Source organism: Pinus tabuliformis, chromosome J (assembly GCF_031772625.1).
Source record: "Pinus tabuliformis cultivar Carrire ecotype Pingquan chromosome J, CPIR1, whole genome shotgun sequence".
In the NCBI taxonomy this organism is placed as follows: domain Eukaryota; kingdom Viridiplantae; phylum Streptophyta; class Pinopsida; order Pinales; family Pinaceae; genus Pinus; species Pinus tabuliformis.
The window spans coordinates 1,479,116,109-1,479,139,905 of record NC_142295.1 but is presented as its reverse complement, the minus strand read 5'-3'; the positions used below and the strand labels follow the sequence as shown (position 1 = coordinate 1,479,139,905).

At 36.0% G+C, this 23,797-nt stretch overlaps 1 protein-coding gene across 1 annotated transcript in view; it reads left to right on the top strand.

Annotated features, from left to right (window-relative positions):
• The first annotated feature begins 7,591 nt into the window (after window positions 1–7,591).
• The window catches only part of LOC149232970 (2-alkenal reductase (NADP(+)-dependent)-like), a 190,626-nt gene continuing 174,420 nt past the window's right edge, over window positions 7,592–23,797 (top strand). The window contains exon 1 of the mRNA XM_089379617.1: window positions 7,592–7,747. The gene's annotated coding sequence lies outside the window, so the exon portion shown is untranslated. The remainder of the gene's footprint in view (window positions 7,748–23,797) is intronic.

The following is a 23,797-nucleotide window of genomic DNA, read 5'->3' as shown; positions in this document are numbered from 1 at the left end:
GTCACTGTTGTATCATCAATAAGGTCATTGTTCAGTGGTTACTGTTATCTACAACTTAATTATATTGAAACTATAGAAACCCTTGTTCTAGGATGACACTTTGGTCTGAATACAAGAGTGAGATTTGAGTGTTATATAGATGATTGTACCATCAATCCTCAAAGCATGCTTATATCTAGAAGAATTGAAGACTAAAATAACTGCTTATAAATTCCAAAACCTAGAGCCAACAATCACACCCTTCTCTACTATATAATATAAAAGAATGCAGACTAAGACCAAGACCTAGAGCCAACAATGAAACCCTTCTATGCTCTGTAATCAAAATGAATGCAAACCAAGGCCAAGACCTAAAGACAACAAGAATAATAAAAAATGAATGCATACCTATCTTTGCTTAAGATAATATGCATCTCTATACATGACCAAGACCTATAATAGTTGTTAGATTTGGAGATAGCGAAGATTGGTTTCTTTGTTAAGATCAATTCCTTAGAGAGGGAACATCAAGCCTTAATTCCTACTTATATACCACATAATATTGCAAAGAGAGCCCTAATGAGGACAAATAGGAGACTTTAGGCCACAAGGATTTTTGCACTAAATTTTGATGCCCTTGCCAAGACTTTTATGCCTGCAAGGAGAAACTTACCCAATGAATCCAAAGTAAAAAAATAAATCCAAACCCTTGACCAAAGTGAAAGAAAAATAGTTAGACAAAATCTCCCAAAAATTTTCGTTGATCCTGGAGCTGGAACCACAAATAATTACATTCCTTTGTCTTGCAAATTGATCCAAGCGTTTCAAATCAAACTTAAAATAATTACAATCCAATAGAACTCTCATTTGTTGTAGCTTTATATCCACAAGGACCGAATTATATTTCATAGAAACATTATCTATGATTGATCATTTCCGTTCTATCTTTAGAAGGATGAATTTCATTATATTTTATAGACATTTGAGAGGGCTTCAACGCATTCCTATTTTGGAGGATTTCTCAAATGTTGGAGGAATGTTAGGAGGATAAATTTTATTGGAGGCTAAATGGTCTTAGGTGGATAAACTTTTGGGGTTAAGATTTTAGGTTGACTTGGAGGGATTTTGGGAGGTCAACTGAATTTACTTCTTTTGAGGAAGGTACTTGAATTTCAAATTTAATTTAGTGGAGGTAATACCTTTGTAAAGGTTTTTAAAAATTTAAACCTTAATTAACTTAATAAGCCCTAAAACCCTTATGCACCTTTGATTAATTGAAAAATATGATTTATGAGTGGTCTTTATTCATAGGAATAATTATTTTAATCTATAGTGGATGGCCTTGTAATATGGAATTTTGGCATAGTCAAGGAGATGCTACCACATCGCCACCTTATGGTTTTTTGACCCATTGAATGAGGTTTTCAACTTCAAACACAAATATTTCTTAAAACAGGAGGCCTCTTGGGACTTACCACATACCATTGGAAACATCTTGACGAGGAGAATCCATTAGCAAGGATCTCTGAGACAAAATCAATGTTTTTCTTCTTAAAAATCACCAACAAGTATGGGGTATGTCCACCAACTAGGACACCCAAACCCTAGAGCTAGGTTTCTAGCCATCCTTCAGTGGAGCTTCTAACCTGATGTAATTTAGAAAAATATAAAAGCATTCATTAATCATTTGACATGAATGATAGGTGTTTTAGTCAAAGTCAAATGCCAAGGTTGAGATCAATGACAACACCATTCAATAATCTCCCCCTTTGTCATTGATGGAAACACACATACTTCTCTCGCAAGTACAACCTCCCCTGACTTCATGCCTCGATCTTCTTCCCCTAATTTCTTTCCCCCTTTGACATCAATGGCAAAGGGTGACTCCCCCTCACAATCTGCCTACTTCCTGTGGACTTGTAACATGCCTTTGCTTCCTCTTGTCTTGCCAAATTGAAAGAGATCAATGTGGACTTGTAATCTAACTGTGCACCCACTTACAAAGTACCTTCTCCTGCAAAGTACTTTTCAATCTTCTAAATGTGTTCTGCAACAACCTCTCTCCCCGTGTCATGCTATGCTTCATATGGATTACCATTGCCGAATTTTTTCCTTTTACAACTTGCCATGATCTTCTACGATTATGCACTGCTAACCTGTTATTCATCATGCTCTTAAAGATGATGACTCCTTGACTTCTTCTAATGATTTATTAATTTAAAAAGAGATGATGATCATTGTGTACATGTATTCCTTTAATTGTTTTTCTCCCCCTAAACTTGTTATAATCTCATGAACTTGACACTTTTGACTTGAAGCTGTTATTTTGCCCATAACCCTGCATGTCTGTCAACTATCAATTTGTCAATAGATAGATCTTCAAAACATGCAAATACTGCTACATAGAGCCCCCCTCTTCAAAATTCAGAGAGTCAACAAGCAAAATTTTTCAAAATAATGTATCACACAACTTTTCTATTGAATCTTCCTGAACCTTGTCATCCTCTAATGTACCTGTTGATTCATCATGACTTTTTTTCCTTATGAATCCTTAAAGCATGACTGTTGAGACTTTCTTATCTACTTGATCTGCTTTATCTTCTTGCACCTGTTTTCTTCTCCAGACCTTAATGTCAGGGTTGTCATTCACGAAAGATTCCATCTTCTACCTGTAATCTTGATCTATGTGCCCATAGTTATTGCATTTGTAACATTCAATGTTGGGGTTGACATTAATGGAAGATTCCATTTTATACCTACAATCGGGAGCTATGTGCCCACAATTATGGCATTTGTAACATTCAATGTTGGGCCTGGATAATGGAGTAGATGACATATACTTCCTATTGTCAAATTCATCGTGGAACCTACCTTGTGATCCTGTAAACTTGCTTCTAGGCTTTTGATAATACCCTTGATAATTGTACCTATCATGATATTTACAATTCCTAGTCATATGTCCAAAGTTAGTAAATAAAAAGCAATAACCATTAAACAAATTAACGTACCTTAATGAGTTATCCTATCTAGATGGTCTTTTGTATTCATTCTTCCTCGGAGGTAGTGTTGTAGCCTTTTGTTGTCCTTTATCCTTGACTGCTTTAGCATCATTCTTTGGAGTTGCAACATTCTTCTTTAGTCCTTCAATTTGATCAATATTTTCTGTAATCTGACTTTACAAAGTCTTGGAGCTTGTGCCTTCATCACATGGAGCTTTGACTGCTTCTTCTACCTTCATCTTCAATTGAGCCACTTCTTGATATTTCCTGTCAATAACTTGTAAGTATTCTTTTTTGTCGATCCTTAAACTTGTTGATTTCATTAAGAGTTGCATCAATTTCTTCTTAATTTTGAGCAAGGTCTTCTTGAAACCGACTTTTCAAGATTTATCTTCTTCTTTTTGCTTATTCTATTTGCAACTTTAGAAGAGTGACCTTTTCTGCTTCTCTATTGAGAACTTGTGTCTTTTCCTTCTACCTTCCGTTTTCCTTCTTGAGCCCGTCTATTTCTGCAACAACTATATCTAGTTACTTTTGATTTTGATCAACTTCAGATATGTACCTTTGATCAGATTCTTTTAGTTGTCTTGATAGGTCTTTCTCTTTCCTTTATGCTTCCCGCACTTGGATTTTCAATAAAGGCACTTCTTCCTTGAGTGTGCAATTTTCTTTCTCCATGTTCTTCCATTCCGACTCTTTAACTTTTCTGGCTTCTTCCAGCTGCACTTTAAGGTTGATGATTATTTCCTTTGATTCTTCATTCTTCTTATTAAGGCTTCTAAGATGTTCTTTTTCTATCTTTAATTTTGCTTCCAAAAATTTAACTTTTTTTTTTTTTTTCACTCTGATCATTTTGTTTTAAATTTGATCTCGCTCATCTCTTCATCATCTTCTTCAGGAGCTTCCTTCCTGTTTTCAACAATAACATGATCTAAAAATATACCTGGATCTTCCTTTGAATTCTTGGCGGCTTGCTTCTTTGATTTTCCCATCTCTTCACTCTAAGATTTGCCTTCTAGCTGTTAAGTTACTATTGAAGGAACCAACTTTGATACCAATTGTTGGAAATACTAGGGGGGAGGGGTGAATCAATATTTCTTATCAATTAGTAAATGTGACTACAAGGTTTCATATTCAAATCCCTAGTTTCTTACTAGTGGTTGTATGTTATTGACCCCATCTAGAGGTTATAGTGGCAGCACCTCGATGATATAGTGGTATTGGTCAGAATAGACCCCATTTCAAGTGGGTATGAGATTCTGTCTGCTAAATTGCCAATAAAGAGGAAGGTTTATATAAATAGTTGATGTTACTAAATTTAATTTATGGTACATTCTAATTGTTTTAGTTTTGTTTTTTTTCCTTAAAATTTAGTAATATGATTTTTCGCAAGGTTATGATTTTTTTTTTGGTTTAAAATGTGTTTTTGAGTGCATAAATTCCAACAAATTCCTATGAGATTTAGGGCTAAATTAGATAGAAAATAAAGACCAAAGCATAAAGAGTTAAATTACTTTTTAATTTATATCCCAAAAACTATTGAGTATGAAAAGTGTTTTGCAATCTTTTCATATTTAGAGAGTCCGAAAAGAGCTTAAATATGACTCCACTTTGAGGAACGAGTGATGTCTATGGTAGCAACTAGTTCCGGTGATGTTGGAACTTCTGAAAACACGTTGATTTATGTGAAGAGGCTGGCTAATAAGACCACTCATTGCAACTGTTCCTCAAAAAGGGTAAAACAACTAAGTGAAAGCATATGATCGGCCAAAGAGATGGTGGTGATGGAATGAAACGACCAAAGCTCATTTATGACATATTTAAATTATTTATGGCATATTCAAATTGTTTACATTTTGGCATTTTTTCCTAAAATCCAATAATATAATTTTTGGTAGGATAATGATTTTTTGATTGTTTAAAATGTATTTTTGAGTGGATAAATTCCAACAAATTCCTAACTGATTTAGGACAAAATTAAATGGGAAATATGACTAAAAAAACCAAACTTTAAAAGAATTAAATTGCTACTTAATTTATATCCCAAAAAACATTTAATAGAAAAATGTTTTTAATAGATAAATAATATTAAAAAAAAAGATTAGTATAAAATAAAAAATAAAAAATACATATTTAAAATTTCAAAATATATATTAAATTAATATAATAATTACACTAATTTATATTAAATTTATAGTTGCTTAATTAATTTATAACATTATTTTTGGGTTTGTTAGTTTGTATGCAAATGGGTTGGACTAGGGGCATTCAAGTCATCAAAATAACTTGGGGATCACATCCGGCCTAACCCATACCAACCTTTACTCACACGCACATGTGACATTTTCAAGAGGGAGTGTCTTAACGAAATACATATTATTCATTGCTTTAACAAAACACCTATCATCCATTGTTTTAAGCCTCATGAACCCAATTATTATTTTATATATGTACCTTTCCTTTCCTCCTTGGTCATTTTAGGGGGCATTTGAATGTGGGTTGCCCTGTTTCCAAGGTTTCACACACTTGGAATTAACCAATTGAATTGCCCCTAAGAACATTATCTAAACATTTTAACTAAGTCAAATTAAGTAAAAATAAATAAATTAAATTATATATATATATATATATATATATATAACTCGATCAAATTACAAAAAAATATACATTATCTAAACATTTTAACTCAATCAAATCAAATTAAATTAAAATAGAAAAATTTAAATTAAATTAAATAAAAATAAATTATATGACTCCATCAAATTACATAAAATAACTTTATTATATATATAATTAAACTAATTTTATATATAACTTTATTATATATATATAATTAAAATAAATTTATTTTATATATATATATATATAATTAAAATAATTTTATTATATATATATATATATATATATATATATATATATATATATATATAACTCGATCAAATTACATAAAATAAAAGTAAAATAAATTTATTATATATAATAAAAATCTAGTAGAAAAAAATAGAAAAATTAATTTTTGTTATACATATTAATATAATAAATCAAAATTATTTTTCTAACCATATTAATATAAAAACAAAATAAATATTACAAATATTTAGACCAATGTTTCACATTTCTATAACAAAATTAGTTATTAAATTAATTCAAAAAATATAAAATTTGTGAGACACACATGAATACTATTTCTTTTCCACTTACTTTATTTCATTTATAATTTATATTATTTTATACTCTTAAATTATTAAAATTAATTGTATTTTCTAACTGTATTAATATAAAAATAAAATAAATATTACAAATATTTAGACCAAATGTTTCTATAACAAAATTAGTTATTAAATTAATTCAAAAAATATAAAATTTGTGAGACACACATGAATACACTTACTTTATTCCATTTATAGTTTAGATTATTTTATACTCTTAAATTATTAAAATTAATTGTGAAAACACAAGGATGAATATTATTTCTTTTCAATTTACTTTATTCTTAATAATAAAATACACAACTTTATTCTATTTATAATTTAGATTATTTTAAACCACTTGTAAAATTGATTGTGAAGGTTATTAAAATTTTGTTAAAAAAATGGAAATTAAGTTATATTTTGATGAGAGACATCAACCCCTAACCAAACCCTAATCTCAAATTATCACGGTAAACAATATCTCAGTGCTAAGTAAAATATTTTTCCACAATGGCAAGCCCTAAATACAACCCAATAAAAAATCTAACCAAACCCTAATCTCGAATTATCATGGTAAACAATATCTCAGTGTTAAGTAAAATATTTTCCACAATGACCAACCCTAAATACAACCCAATAAAAAATCTATCTAATAACAATTAATATGTCAGGCTAGATCGCTATTTTCATTCCTCCTTTGAATCAAAATTGTATTACAATACGGAGCGTAGGAACAGTTGAACACACGTAATCAAACACCACCTCTACTGATGGAGATATTTTCGCAGCTTGACATCCTTTTGATTTATGAATCCAATTTTAGGTTAATTGTATTACAATACGAGACATAGTAACAGTTGTGGTAGAGATATCTTCGCAGTTTGGGATTCTTTTCATTTATGAATCTAATTTCTGGAACCCGAAAAGTTGGCGATATTTTAATATAAGAGTTGTTTTTAATGTGGTTTTTTAAAGTTTTAGGTATTAAAATTATGTAGAAAAAATTAAAGTGAAATTTTGATTTGTGTTATTTAAATTAGTTTTTAATTGTATATTTAGATTTAATACCATGAAAACTCTCTGGTTAAGTTACTTTTATTGTGTAGAGTTTACTCATGAATAAAAACTCCTAAGTTACTTCTATTGTGTAGAGTTTACTCATCAATCTTGAGATTTCAATGAATTCCAACGAAATTTTAGAAAAAAATTAGACTTAAAAATCCACCATAAAAACTTCCAAAAAATCACACTAAAAACAACTCTTTAATAACAAAATCAGAGTTTCTAGCTCCCCGAACATCCAAATTCACACAAAAACAATAGATTTTGACTCGTTCACTTTATCAGGAAAATTAGAAATAAAAATAAAAATAAAAATTATTGTGGTTCTAACGAGTTGCACAGCACCGCGAAGGACTTTCTGAGAAAAATTGTAATAAAGGTGTCAATCATATCCTTCACGTTGATATATATAACACTATTTGTTGGTGGTGTTCAATTTGAACTACTTGTGCGATTATTGTGTTGGCAAGCTTCAACTTCACTGCGGATCTTGCTTTAGTCTGTCTCTGTGTTAAGGTATGTGCTGCATGTTTTGTATTTGTTGAACATTTGAAAATGGTAGAGCAGAATTAGGATATATACATCAATGCAGTAGTTTAATCGGCTGTCAGTTACTATGTAGGCCGAATTCCCTAATAGAGCAGATTTGGGATATATGTTTAGGCTGAATTCCCTTTGATGATAGAGGAGAATTGGGATATATGTATTTCACTGTCTCGGTTGAATTCTCTTCGCTTTTCTGTACTGCTCTGCTTCCATGAATTTACCAGTATGCTATTAAACCTATGTCAACCCTGCATTAGCAACTTATTTTTACCCACTGAGCAAACCACCATCGTTAACAATTTAGTTTTACCCAACGTGCAAACCAGTGCCATTACAAGGAATTACGCAACGTGCAAACCAGTGCCATTACAAGGAATTACTTTGTTGTCCTGATGCATGCCTACAAGGTAGGACTGTAGTTTCACGATGCTCTGGAAAGGCCCCAGTAAAGATGCACTTCTTTTGCTGATGAGTCAAATTATGGCTGCATTGCCCCCATCAGCAAAAGAAGTGCATCAGCTCATACAAAGCGTGTTATCACACTGTAAGGTAAATGATATTCATAAAATATACCCAGATGAGAGTGTTCTCAATTCGCCATAATGGGTGTATTAAGCATAGTTGATCAATTCGCCTCAGCAGTCTTTGCTGAGGTTAGTACGGTTATACAGATTTGTGTGTCTGCCCTGTATCTCTTCAGCCACTGATACCAAGTTGCCGCTATTTACTGCCTTTGCTATCTTCATTTTCTGACCTGTATTTAGTGGTTCGCCATAAAATTGTTATCCCCCTCCAAAACCCTCTTGAACTATTTGCTAGAAAAGCTAAATCTCATCCAATTTTGGTGAATGAATCCTTCCACTTCTTATATGCCGCATTTTAGTCTTATGAAGTAAGTGGATGTCCGTTTTTTCCATTGAGATTTTTCTTTTCTACAGCCCCGTCTTTCAATGGTTGTTTAACCCCGTATGTTTCATGAGATAACCTTCATTTTGAAGGATCTTGGCTATTCTGGAGATGAACCTCCCTCGGTTTGTGCTTTTCCAAATGTGGATATGAAGTTGACTTTTAGGTCTACTGGTTTGTCGTTGTGTGTTATTGGGATCTAAATTTTGAGATTAAAGGAAGAGATCACTGATTTTTGAGGATGCCTCACTTTTCGTTGACTGTCTTAAACTTGGACTGAAACTCCTTTAGTTTTTTTTGAAAATGAATTCCAGGAGATTCCGATCATACTCCATTGTTGTGAGTCCCATCTCTACTTTTTCCGTCATAGGAGCTTCTTCTTTCATATTCTGCTGATGCTGCTCTCCTTGTTCTTCTTCTGGTTGTTCTCTAAGTTTTGCAGTGTTGTTCTGATTCTCTTGATTGTCCTCCTGTACATTCCTTTTGTTCTTGCCTCCTGTTTTCCTACACTCTGGGTCTTGTTCCTCCTCTGCCCCTTATTGATCATTGTTGATACCTCCATCTTTTTCACCAACTCTTTTAATTTAGCTTGGAGGTTGGAAGATTGGGTTGCAAAGGCTGCAGGATTAAAGATTTGGTTGCAAGACTCATATCTGAATCTTGTGGTGGGTTTATTGGTTTTCTTCAGGTCCTTTCCTCCTTGCTTGAGTAGCTTGTGCCCTTTGGGTTGGCTCTTCGTCCTCTTCCACTTCATTCAACACCTCAAATTTATTCAAATCATTTGTCTAGGCCTCTTGTTTTTATTTCCCATTTCTTCTTTGCATTTAGATTTATATTTCACGTTGTTGAAACTCTTGACATCGGTTTTCCCACCTTGAGTAGTCTTTTATTGGGTGCCCGTGTTCATGACAGGTTTGGCACCTAAAGGGAATTTTAGGTTCATGAGTCTGTATATCTTGTCAGAGCAGGTGTATCACTTTTGATTTGGTTATTTTGGAAAGCTTGATGAATAACCTTTTTTTTAATACTTGGAGTGAAAGCACGGAAAGCCTCAGAGTACTTCTCCACATTTTGTGGACGGTAAACCAAGTAAACCATTGGCCCTGATTACAGGGCCTCACCCCAAAGGAATCGAAGAGAGTCAAACCCATAATATCACTGAGAGGGGGGGGTGAATCAGTATTATCACATCAATAAAACATTTTCATTTCCATATTCAGATTCATATATGCTACTTCCACAACTTCTTATGATTCAGTTAGTTGATTCTTAATGAGTGCATTAGAACATTATCAACCATATTAACAGTAAACAGGTGCAGTAAAATATAACAAATCCTCACACATAAGCCACACACATGAACACCATGATATAAGGTGGAAACCCAATGTGGGAGAAAACCACCTGCTGCAAGTCATCTCAATCTTCTTCTTAATAAGAAAATCCTTTTACAATATTTCTGTACTGGTGCAGTCTTATACCAGTACGCAGGCTTCTACCTGCAGAGAGCTACAACCCCCATAGTTCTTGTACTAGCCGATCCATTTACTAGTACGCAGGCTGCTACCTGCTACAATGCTCCAAAGTTTTCAACTGCTACTGGAAGGGAGCTACCACCCCCTTAGCTCTTGTACTAGCTAAGATACTTGTACGTAGGTGCCGGCCTACAATCTTCTCTCCTCCAGGTACCACGTTTCATATATTTTCAGACTGGATACACCTGAAGCACAACACATAATCTGAAAGGCCACGTTTCATCCAATCTTCATACTGGACCCATAAAAATCAATCAATCTTCTGAATCACCCAATCACCAGATCAATACATATACAAGGATAATATGAGTGTTAGCAACCCAATCTAGTCCATTAGATCCATTACTAGATCTCATCCATCAACACAATCAATCAAACTGAATATGTAGAATACTGACACCATTAAACAGTCATTAGAACACATCAACAACCTGAACCACCTGTAACTTTAAACATCATAGCTCAAATGGTATATGCTACTACAATGAACCAAACCTACGTACATACGTGCTTTCACCAAAGCCAACCCGCGTACAGATCTATAAATATTCAATCATGACTTGCATCGATTTCAAACTTAAGTTATACCCAGTTCAGATCATTACAAGCGTCAGTTTACAGATCTAGAATAAGCATAATCAACTATATAGAGATAGTTCATTTTAAACCATTTGATCTCGATCTATCCTTAGATCTTGTTCTCCATCAACCGGTGAGATCCCTCTTTAGCTTAGATCCAGATCTGCACCATAACCCAATCACAGTATTCCAGATCTAGATATTCAATAATTCAGATGATGCTTTGCCAAATGATCTCCTTCCTCTTTTATAGCCTTAGTCCTTTCTCAATACCACGGTCCAAAACCATAGGATCAAAAAAACTGTTGGACTAATACCATGAACCAACCATGAAAGTGCGTGAGATCAACCCTTTTGGATGCAATACCACAGGCCAAAACCATAGGATCAAAAACTGTCGAACTAATACCATGAACCAATCATGAAAGTGCGTGAGATCAACACTTTTGACGAGGTACCATGGTCCAAAACCATAGGTTCAAATACCAAGGACTAACTACCATGGACCAAAGGTAAGTTCTCCAACATATACGCGCTTTTCCTTGCATGAAAGTGCATGAACTTTTTCTCTACATGCAATACCACGGACCAAAACCATAATAAACCAATACCACGAACCCAATACTTGGGATCAACACTTCTGACGAGGTACCATGGTCCAAAACCATAGGTTCAAATACCAAGGACTAACTACCATGGACCAAAGGTAAGTTCTCCAACATATACGCGCTTTTCCTTGCATGAAAGTGCGTGAACTTTTTCTCTACATGAAATAAACTTTTCTCTACATAAAAGTGCGTGAACTTTTCTCTCCATGAAATAAACTTTTCTCTACATAAAAGTGCGTGAACTTTTCTCTACATGAAATAAACTTTTCTTTGCATAAAAGTGCGCGAACTTTTCTCTACATGAAATAAACTTTTCTCTGCATAAAAGTGCGTGAACTTTTCTCTACATGAAATAAACTTTTCTCTTCATAAAAGTGCGTGAACTTTTCTCTACATGAAAGAAACTTTTATCTTCATGAAAGTGCGTGAACTTTGCTGCACTATAATTTATCATCTGAGATGAGTGGGTTGCCATCAAGTACAACATATGTATCATAATGCCAACAATCTCCCCCATTGGACTTGATGGCAACAATACCAAATCACTCTCCCCCTTTGACATCAAGGGCAAAGGGCGAACCAAGATATTCTCTTCCTTTGCTGTCCATACTCCCCCTGAGTACCTGCTGAAATCTCTGAATGAGCTCCCCCTTAGTATATGCCATGGTGCACCAATCTGTCCATGCTTTTTCTGAGAACATGTTGAAATCTCTGCTTTGCTGAAATATGCTTGTTCATGCTCCCCCTGACTGTTAAGCAAGGTCTGCAAAAAGATGTTCTACAAGAAGTCCATGACTCTATACATCATAAATGACCTTCCTATCACCAAATACTCATACATACATCCATCTCCCAACCAAGTGGGGATATACCAGAAAATGACAACCAAGTACATTACTTCATTCATCCCAGGCATAGTGGGGAAACCAACATAGGCCGTTACATGACCTGAAGAGATCTCATCAAATGACTACAAAAGATAGAGACACACTATTACATCATGAGTCTTGATATGACCTTTACATCGAATGATATACATGACATTTATATAGAGACCAAACACCTAAATAAGATCATGATAAACATTAGTAACGACACTGTATGATCTGCTCATAGTATCTGTCAACAGCAACTATCATCATATAGGTAAGAACTCATCATCATCATGTCTCCAACAATGCAACATTGAATAATCATCCATGTATCCAGCCAACAATCCTCATCCATATATGTGCCAAGAACAATAGGAATCCTGCATCATAACTGTAATATATGATCTTTATGCATATGACGACAACAGCATATGAGTGACTCATCATCAAGTAAAGAATATGTGAATTCAAGCTATGTACTTCTCCTTATCCTTATGAAGATCACCATGTAAGCACCATTAGAGAATCAACCACAAATCTGATCTAAATATCAACTATGTAACCCCAAGAATCATCTGAACAACTCATAACCATATCATAGCAAGATGAATCATTTATCCATATAAGCATCATCACCAAGGACTATTAACCATAATGCCAACAATGCATTAAGAGCATATGCTCCCCCTAAACCTGTGCCATCTGTCAGATCTGATCATGCATATTAATCAGCAATATCAAGTTAGAACCAAAATACTTCTAACCATCATATCCACACATCATTAGCAAAATGCAACCATTATCAATTAGAGCAAAACTGATCATTTTCTTGAATCTGTCCCTACTGCCTTTCTTCAAACAATCATATACGCGACTGTGCAGTAACAAATTCGCGTATATATGCAACTTCCCTTTATCAAGCTTGCGTAGGAGATTGAAGTTTTACACTTCCGGCTCCCTCTGTTATGTCTGTATAATGTGTTGTGCCGCCACTTTCTGACTGAACTTCCTTTTTCTTCCATATCTTCAAGTGTGATGATGTTTTCTCCTTTTGGTGTGATGTCCGTGCTTTGTTCCTGCATTCCTTTGCTATATGTCCAAGCTTGTTACATGCATAACATCTTACATGTTTCATATTCCTTTTGTAGCAATCAGCAGCTTTGTGACCAAACATATTGCAAGAAAAGCAATATCCATTAAAGTACCTTGACTGAGATGATCTGTTTGTTTGATGATCTTGAACCCTTCTTCTTCTACATCTGGCTGCAACATGTCCAAGGTTATGACATACATAACATTCAACATTATTCATAGGAGGAGTAAAAGATTTTCTTTGAAGAATTTCTTTTCTTGGTTGATGATGAGATTGACCTTTCATCTCTCTTATCTCCTTGTTGATCATTTTAGGTTTCTCTTTAGAGTTCCTTGCCTCACCTTGTGAACTAGATTCACCTTCAACAGATTCATGAAAGCCAAGACCAGTTTTGATAGCAGGAGATCTTTGACTATTAAGAATATCATCCAAGACTTTAGTACTATCTTGAAAACGTAAGAGCTTATCCTTTTCTTCTAATTTACTTTTCAAGATATTTACCTCAACCTGAAGTTGTTCTTCTTTTTCTAGATATTGCTTCTTCATGTCTTCTTCAGCTTTCCTTTCTTCTTCCAACTGATGCTTTAGCTTGAGAATCTCCTTTTCTTGTTCTTCATTCAGATCCTGTTGCATTTGACGAATTCTGAAGGCACATTCTAGCTGAGATTTTAAGCTGATAACTTCGTTTCCCTGTTTTTCAATATCTTGGACTAGATCTTTATTCTGCTTCTTTGATTCTTCAAGATCTTCCTTTAGAGAGCGGATCGTGACTTCAAGACTTTCATAGTAACTGGATCTATCTCTGAGTTTCTTGATGGTTGTGTTCTTTTCATTGACTTCATTTCTTAGAGATGTTGCTTCAACCTGCAACTTTTGATATTTCTCCTTGAATAACTCTTGTTGAGCCTTTTGTCTAGTAACAGCTTCTTTGAGGGCACCACTCTTTATGTTTAGAAGTCTTTCTTGTTCACTAATTTTGTTTGTCAGCCTGTTAAATTCTGCTTCTATTTGATATCCTTCTTCCTCACCCATAAGAGCACATTCAGTTGTTTCGTTATCACTTCCATCTTTTCCAAATGGATAGATAGCTGGAACATCAGAGGATAGCAAATTCATACCTGATAGTTCATCTTCATTCTGAAATGATTCCGAATCTGAATCTGAATCTGAAGAGCTTCTTATACCTAATCCCCAATCGATTCTCCCACTGTCATAGTTCTTCTGAGATGTCTTCTTCTTAAGCTTCTTTCCCATTGTTCCACGGATCTCCTTCAAGCGATCAAGCTTCTACCAAAGGACGTGCTCTGATACCAATTGTTGGAAATAATACTGAGAGGGGGGGGGGTGAATCAGTATTATCAGATCAATATAACTTTTTCTCTTTCCATATTAAGATTCATATGTGATGCAACAAGTATATATCCATTAAACATATGATTCAGTTAGTTGATCTCTAATGAGTGCATCAGAACATTATTAACCATATGAGTAGTAAACCAGAGCAGTAAAATAGAACAGATCATCACACACAAGAAGCACACATGAACACCATGATGTAAGGTGGAAACCCAATGTGGGTGAAAATCACGTGCTGCAAGTCGTCTCAATCTTCTTTAATAAGAAATACCTTTTACAATAGTTCTGTACTGGTGCAGACTTATACCAGTACATAGGCTTCTACCTGCAGAAGGCTACAACCTTCTCTCGTTCTCCAGACTCTCCTGGAAGGGAGCTACAACCCCCTTTGGCGCAGGCTGCTACCTGTTGAGATGCTCCAACCTTTACTTGTTTTCCAGCTGCTACTAGAAGGGCGCTGCCACCCCCTTGGCTCTTGTACTAGCTGATGTACTAGTACGTAGGTGCGGACCTACCGAAGGCTACAACCTTCTCTTTCTTCCTCCAGGTACCACGTTTCATCAATTTTCAGACTGAATACACTGAAGCACAACATCATAATCTGAAAGGCCACGTTTCATCCAATTTTCATACTGGACCCATAAATATCATTGAAGCACATAATCAATCAATCTTATGAATCACCCAATCACCAGATCAATACATATACAAGGATAATATGAGTGTTAGCAACCTGATCTAGTCCATTAGATCCATTACTAGATCTCATCCATCAACACAATCAATCAAACTGAATATGTAGAATACTGACACCATTAAACAGTCATCAGAACACATCAACAACCTGAACCACCTGTAACTTTAAACATCATAGCTCAAATGGTATACGCTACTACAATGAACCAAACCTGCGTACATACGTGCTTTCACCAAAGCCAACCCGCGTACAGATCTATAAATATTCAATCATGACTTGCAGTGATTTCAAACTTAAGTTATACCCAGTTCAGATCATTACAAGCGTCAGTATACAGATCTAGAATAAGCATAATCAACTATATAGAGATAGTTCATTTCAAACCATTTGATCCCGATCTATCCTTAGATCTTGTTCTCCATCAACCGGTGAGATCCCTCTTTAGCTCAGATCCAGATCTGCACCATAACCCAATCACAGTATTCCAGATCTAGATATTCAATAATTCAGATGATGCTTTGCCAAATGATCTCCTTCCTCTTTTATAGCCTTAGTCCTTTCTCAATACCACGGTCCAAAACCATAGGATCAAAAAAACTGTTGGACTAATACCATGAACCAACCATGAAAGTGCGTGAGATCAACCCTTTTGGATGCAATACCACGGGCCAAAACCATAGGATCAAAAACTGTCGAACTAATACCATGAACCAACCATGAAAGTGCGTGAGATCAACACTTTTGACGAGGTACCATGGTCCAAAACCATAGGTTCAAATACCAAGGACTAACTACCATGGACCAAAGGTAAGTTCTCCAACATATACGCGCTTTTCCTTGCATGAAAGTGCGTGAACTTTTTCTATACATGCAATACCACGGACCAAAACCATAATAAACCAATACCACGAACCCAATACTTGGGATCAACACTTCTGACGAGGTACCATGGTCCAAAACCATAGGTTCAAATACCAAGGACTAACTACCATGGACCAAAGGTAAGTTCTCCAACATATACGCGCTTTTTTTTGCATGAAAGTGCGTGAACTTTTTCTCTACATGAAATAAACTTTTCTCTACATAAAAGTGCATGAACTTTTCTCTCCATGAAATAAACTTTTCTCTCCATGAAATAAACTTTTCTCTGCATAAAAGTGCGTGAACTTTTCTCTACATGAAATAAACTTTTCTCTGCATAAAAGTGCGTGAACTTTTCTCTACATGAAATAAACTTTTCTCTGCATAAAAGTGCGTGAACTTTTCTCTACATGAAATAAGCTTTTCTCTTCATAAAAGTGCGTGAACTTTTCTCTACATGAAAGAAACTTTTATCTTCATGAAAGTGCGTGAACTTTGTTGCACTATAATTTATCATCTGAGATGAGTGGGTTGCCATCAAGTACAACATATGTATCATAATGCCAACATGATCAACAACAACTAACAACAATATCAAAGAAATTCATGTCTGGCTCTAGACCACTTGAGCTAACTCTTGGGACTAAAGCTTGATGAATAACCTGTCTGCGTTTCCATTTCAAATATGTTTGAGGATCTACTCTTTCCAGAGCCTTAAGAATAATAGGCAATGATGGATCCACATTGTGGTCTTCATTTTTTTTTTTTAAGAATCAATACCTCATATCTATGAATTAAAATTCCATTTTAAAGGTTCTTTCCCTGTCCTTTTGTAAGCATGAGAATAATTGTGAAGGACCCTTTGGTCCGAAGGTTTAGATAATTAAAACCTATCAGTTGACATTTTACAAGTTGAAGTATCCACCATTGCAAGGTATATACTGTAATCTGAAGGTCACTAATCAAGAAACACATAAATTATGGTGTTGTACTTTACGTGTCAAATTTCTCACTTTGGTGAATGAGATTTATGTACAAGGGCCTTTCTCCCCCTTTTTCAAGACACTTTTTTGGGTGCTTGGATTCGGTCTTTGATCTCTTTTGCACTGGCCTATAGTTGCTTAAGAGGCACCTTGTGGGGGTGGAAACTACTTCTTCATGTAATAGTACCTTGTGAGTTGGAAACCATCTCTTCATATAATAGCAGATCAGGATGGGACACTACCCCTTGACGTAGACACCATAGGCACCTCCTACTTGTAGTTCTTGTATTGAAAAAATCCCTAGATCTCCTGTCTAGAGTGCAACCTACTTAACAAAAAATATAGAAGCAATTTTTATTTTTATTTTTTTGAAAGTGCTTTTTTTAAAGCTCACACACACTGCCATTTGGCTAAGATTCTGCCAGAGGGGTACTATTTTGTCAAATTCACCTAAGATTTGCATGTGATCCCAAACACTTGTTGTTTTGTTACCCCTTGATACCTATTTACTTTAGGAAACGTTGAAGATAGTTTTGACAACTCACAACTTTTGGATTTCCTGGTCCATTTGCACAACATACCTAGGATTCATTCTATATGGTCTTCTATTAACATGTTATGGTTTTGGAATTTATTCAATTGCGAGTGCATACAACCTTGGTGGAATTCGTTTCTAATCATGGGATGACCATGTAGACACATCTATATAAGCCTCGAATATATTAATGACAATGGTAACTGACTGTAGGTCTTGGTTGTTCACAACTATTATATTTATGGGCTATTTTGTAATTCATCTATTAAGGATTTCCTATTTTCAAATTTGTAGTTTGTCTTCATTGGCCTTAACATTTTTATTTTCTACCTTGAAGTTTGAGCTATGTTGTTGAAGGATTCATCCCCAACATGGGAACACCTTCCCCATACCAAAACCATTGCTATAAGGACATAACCATCGACCAAACTGGTCAATCCCAAAAATTGGAACTGAAGTGAACCCTAACTGCAACTGGTGAAAAGGGTGAACGTGAACGTTGTTAACCGAAAACTCCCAAAATATTCAAATGGTTTAAAAAATATTTTTGTATATCCATGTGAATCCAAACCATTATACCCAAATGTGCTAAGTTTTCTCATTATATAGCAAGGAACGGTGAGTATAACAAAATAGCACTAAGTGTAATCCATAGTTTAAACAAATTACACCTCTTCACACACTTAATTTTGCCAATGTGCATGAGGTCCAAACAGTGTTGCGCATAGAGTCCATTTGTGGGGTGTTTGGTTTCCAACATCTTTCTTGCCAAATACATAGTTGGAGGTAGGGGATTCAGATGATTCTACTAAATCCTTCACAAGCTCAAAAATTTAAAATCAATAAAGTAAAGGGCGTGAAATAAATGAAGGGGGTGTGCATCACTAAATAGATAGTGGAGGGGTTTAAAATTAGGTTTAGGGTTTTATGTTTTACTTTATTTTTTAATTTTATTTTCTTTTCAAGGTGTTTTATTAGTAGATAGGAGGAGGGGTTCAGATTTAGGTTTAGGGTTTTATTTATTTTTATTCTTATCATTTAAATTTTAGTTCTTTTTAAGTGTTCTTAGTGGATCCATGAAGTAATGGTATGGATCTGGTTAGACTAGAAAGACCCACCCCATATTGATCTGGCCATTTCTGGTTTAAAGGGTTGGTTTTGAATTGAAAACCCCAGAATTGGTCTGATGATTTTGATAACATTGATGAAAATGCACGATATTTCTGCAGATGCCCACTTGTTTGTTGGGAGAAATACCTGATTTGAGATAATGTCTCATGAAAAAAGAGAGCCCTTCCCTCCTGCCCAAAAGCCAAAACAACAACAAATAAAAAAAAGTCCTAGATGTTGTTGGCACTTATACTGATCCCAATTATTTGCCACTGGATTACAAAGGGTCTTTAGGTGGAACAATCAAGAGGCCAATCCACACTGTCACCTTGGCTGGTTTCTTCTTGCTTCAGGCTCGTGCTTTTCCAGTCTTTAAGGAGGTTTCCCTAGGGATCTGGAGGCTAAAATAACTAACTTTAGAGGTTAAATCGAGCGTTAGATGTGAAAATCAGCTTGCTGCCATGCGTAGAAAATGTAAGTTAAATAATGAATCAGCAAATTAAAAGGCAAGAAGCACATAAATTTGTTGGAAAACACAGTTCCCTGTGTCAATATGCTGCCCGGGGGTGAATCTGTGAGTGAATAGCAGATCTGAACCAAAAATTGGGTTAAATAAATGAATAAAAGGATTGTGAAGATGCTGGAGCACTCTCTTTTCTCCTTGGTTGGACGAATGCCTCAAAGAGTTGGGTGATGCAGTAAAATAAGAAGGAAATCTGCAACTAGATTAGTAAATCCTACTTTGCGAACAAAGAAAATGTGAAGTAAAACATATAGTAGCACAAAACACTAATAGACTAGTCCACACTCTACGTTAAATGGTTTCTTGATTCTTGAAGATAAGATCTTTGCATTAACAATCCTAATATTACATCCATGATGAATGACAAATTCGTAACCAACTCTTCAAGAACATGGAGAACACTCTCCTATGCTTCTACCATCTTTTGAACGTGATAAGCAAGAAAACAAGATAAGGTGGGAGATGTTTTGAAATCCCTGATTGCTTTATAAACTTAGAACTATTCTTGCCAATGTCGCTATAATATTGGAATTATCGTGATTTTTTAAAGCCTCCATATTATCACCCTAAAATATCATGATATTTTGTTTTTTTTTTTTGACAGAAACGGTTATGGGGTGATTATATTCATCTTGGCCTAAATGCCGAAAATCTGTTTACAATGAGGATGTCTAAATCCTGATGCATCTCAGTGTTGAGAGTGAGAATGCTGCTGAAGCTTGAGGTCTTCTTCCTTGCTTGGGTTTCTATAGATTCTATTTCCAAAATTTTTCCCCACTTGGAAATACAAACAAATTTATTTAAGATCAAGCAGTAAAACATGACGATAAACAGCTTATGGGATGGGTTCCCATGATTCTTCTCCGTCTTTCATCTTGACCCCGGCGGAGAGGAGGGCAGCTTTGTTGGCTTCGCTGCCCGCATCTTTATTATGAGTTCTCAGCACATGATAGTAATTCAACTTCTGAAAAGCGTTTTCCAAGCCCTTAATTCTGAATATCAGCCTAGCTAGCTTAAGATCTGAAGCTGGGGTATTGGAGACCATTGCATTTATAATGATCTGGGAGTCGCCTATAACTGTTGCTTCCTTTATGTTTAGCTCCTTAAGGGTCTTGAGGCCTTGCAGGAGTGCCAAAGCCTCAGCTTGAATGCTGGTTGAGTGTCCAAGGCCCCATGCATAGGAGTGTATTTTTTCCCCTATAGAATTTACAACAACACCTCCTGCACTAGCTCTGCCTGGATTGCCCTTAGCTATCCCATAAAAAAAGAGAGAGTGCCTTGAATGCGATTTGAGCCAGTCTTGAAAGTCTGCTTCCGATTTCCTTATTTGCCAGTCTTTAAGAGGAGGGACAATTCTGATTGCTGGTTGAAATTGTAAATCAAGGAGTGAACCCCAAGCGATATCCTGCTGGCTAAGGCTAGAATCGTCTTTAATATCAGTCAGGCATTCCTTTAATTGACATTTGATCTTGACTTCTACGGCCTTGTGATGCTGTCTAGAATTTCTAAAGATTCTTTTGTTGCGTTCAAACCATATCTGCCAGCAAATAACTTTTGGAAGAATGGCCCATGCTGTTTTGATTATCAGGTTTTTAGGAGGAGGACCAGGATATTTGTTTGCCCAATTAGAGAAAATATTAGCGATGGAACCAGGGAGCAAAAAGTTGGGATCCAAGGAGAAAATAAGGGAGGACCAAATCTGCTTGGAGAAGATGCATTCCAGAGTTAAATGGGCTACAGTCTCGGCGTTTTCATTGCAAAGCGAGCAAATAGAGGGACCGTAGAAACCTTTTTTCTGCAATCTGTCAAATGTTAGAATTCTGCCATGACAGAGAAGCCAGGTAAAAAAATCGATTTTGGGCCATGACTGGAAACGCCAGACCCCCTGCCAAGGTGCTAGGTTGGGGGGGACATGTGGTCTCTCGTTTAACTTAGCATATCCCGCGGAGACAGTATAGCCTCTGGCTTTCAGCCCCCAGCCTTTCACATCATTTTTCCCCCTATGCGTGGGCGCCAGTCCATGAAGAAGATCGATCAGCGTGGCCCATTCATTGGTCAGGTGGACTGGCACTTCAATTCTTTTCCACCCTGCCCAATCAGTGTCATTCCAGAGGGAAATGTCCCACACCGTGCTCTGCCACTCTCTATCCATCCAATCTCGCAGCGCTCCAGTGGGGGCTCTGTCTTCAATCGGATCCATTTGCATGATTTTATCAGTCCAAATGTTTATCTTTTTGCCGTTTCCAGGGATCCAGTGGGCGTGATCCTTGATTAGAGGAGCAGCTTTGGCGTATAACTTGAGGAAGGACGAGTTGGGCAAGCGGATCACCTTGTCTAAGCAGCTAGACTATGGACCACGGAAGTATTTTTTCCAGAGTGCCAATTGGGCCCAACCAGGATTGGGCGCGATGATCCTCCAGATGATCTTTGCTGCCATAGCCACATTCTACTGGCCAAAGTTTTTGAAGTTTAAACCTCCCTCCCACAGAGGCTTGGAAATGGTTTCCCAACTGATGAGGGGAATCTTGTTTTCGTTCTGCTTTCCTCCCTTCCAAAAGAACCTCCGAATGAACTCTTCCATTTTTTTAATATGGTTGCTGGGGCGAGCATCCCGACAAATTGAAAGAGAGGGAGGCTAGAAAGCACTGATTTGATAAGGACAGATTTGCCAGTAGAGTTGAGCCAGGTGAAACCCTAGGCCTGGATCTTAGATTGGAATTTTTCGAGTTGAGGAAGCCAGTCTTTGCTTGCAGGTCTTTTGTGAACAACAGGAAGGCCCAAGTATGTTGAAATTTGGTACCGGAGGACAGGTGGTTCCCTAAGGCTTTGATCTTTGGCCTAGGGAAAAGTGTCCAAAAGAATTTATTTTTCTCCTAAAGTGACTTTATAATTTTTATAAAGTCAAATTTAATTTAAAAGGTGACTTTAAGTGATAAAGTTACTAAAGTCTAATTTTAAAGTGACTTTAATAAAGTCAATGTAAAATTATAAAAGAAAAGTGACTTTGGAAATAAATGACTAAGTGGGTCTTTATTAAAGTGGGTTGAATTAAAAAATAGAAAGTGAGATTTTAAATGAGCATTTAATCTCAACCCTAGATCTCAATATATTTCAGCCATTGGATTTAGGGATTACTCAAAAGTCACTTAGGGTTAGATTAAGGGAGGAAAAGGAGGAAAAGGTCATTAATTCTTTCATGAGCAGATTGAGAGAAGGAGAGCAAGAGAGCCAGGGAGATTTCTGGACAGTGAGGAGAAGGAGGCTGCAAGTCCGTACAACAGAGGTTCAGCAGCGGAGTTTCAGCAGCGGAGTTTCAGCAGGGTGGAGTTTCAGCAAGGCTGAGTTTCAGCAAGTCTGTACAGCGGAGTTTCAGTAGGGCGGAGTTTCAGCAAGTCTATACAACGGAGTTTCAACAAGGTGGAGTTTCAGCAAGGCTGAGATAAGTTGTAAAAGTTTGCTTGCTAATTTTTGCTGAATATTTCTCTTACTGTAAAAATCATTTTCCAGAAATAAAAGAAGCTTTCGAACTGGTTTTCCCCAAGAGTTGTAGGGGGTTTTTCCAGGATCACCTTGACCAAAAATCACTGTGTTCAAATGTGTTAAATAGTTGTTTGTACCTGCTGATTTTTATTTCTGCATTTTCCAACATTCTGTAAAATTTCCAGAATTTGTGTTTTCAGCAAAATTTATTTTTTTCAGTTTGTTGAATGTATGGATATGGGAAAGGGCATTTAACTATATAGGAGAAATAAGGTGAAACTGAAAACCGGGGTGGGAAATGAGAAATTTCTACATGGTATCAGAGCTTGAGTGCTGAAGTGTAGTTTGGGACAGCAAGGAGGAAAATTACAACCTGCTGATTTTTCACTCAGAAAATTCCAACAAGCTGATTTTTCACAAACAACAGTTTTATCTTTACTACAGCAGAGCAGGATGTCATTGGGATTGAGGGTGGAGGATAGGTTGGATGGGCATAGCAATTACAACGTTTGGAAGGAGAGAATGCAGAGTATCTTTGAGGAGGCAGAAGTCTGGGATATCATGGTGCATACCACACAGAACCCTGTTGTTGTGCCTACTGATGCTACTCAGTTGGCTGAGTATAATAAAAAGAACAACAAGGGTAAGAGACTAATTCTAGACGGAGTCAAAGACCATTGCATTCCTCATGTGAGAGGAAAGAGAAATGCCTATGAGATATAGACAACATTGTCCAATCTCTACCAGAGTACCAATGAGAACCGAAAAATGGTTCTGAAGGAAAAGCTGAAGACTATTAAGATGGGTAATGATAGTGCAGCTGGATATCTCACAAAGATTACTAATGTGAGAGATGAGTTGGCAGCAGTTGGAGAGGACATT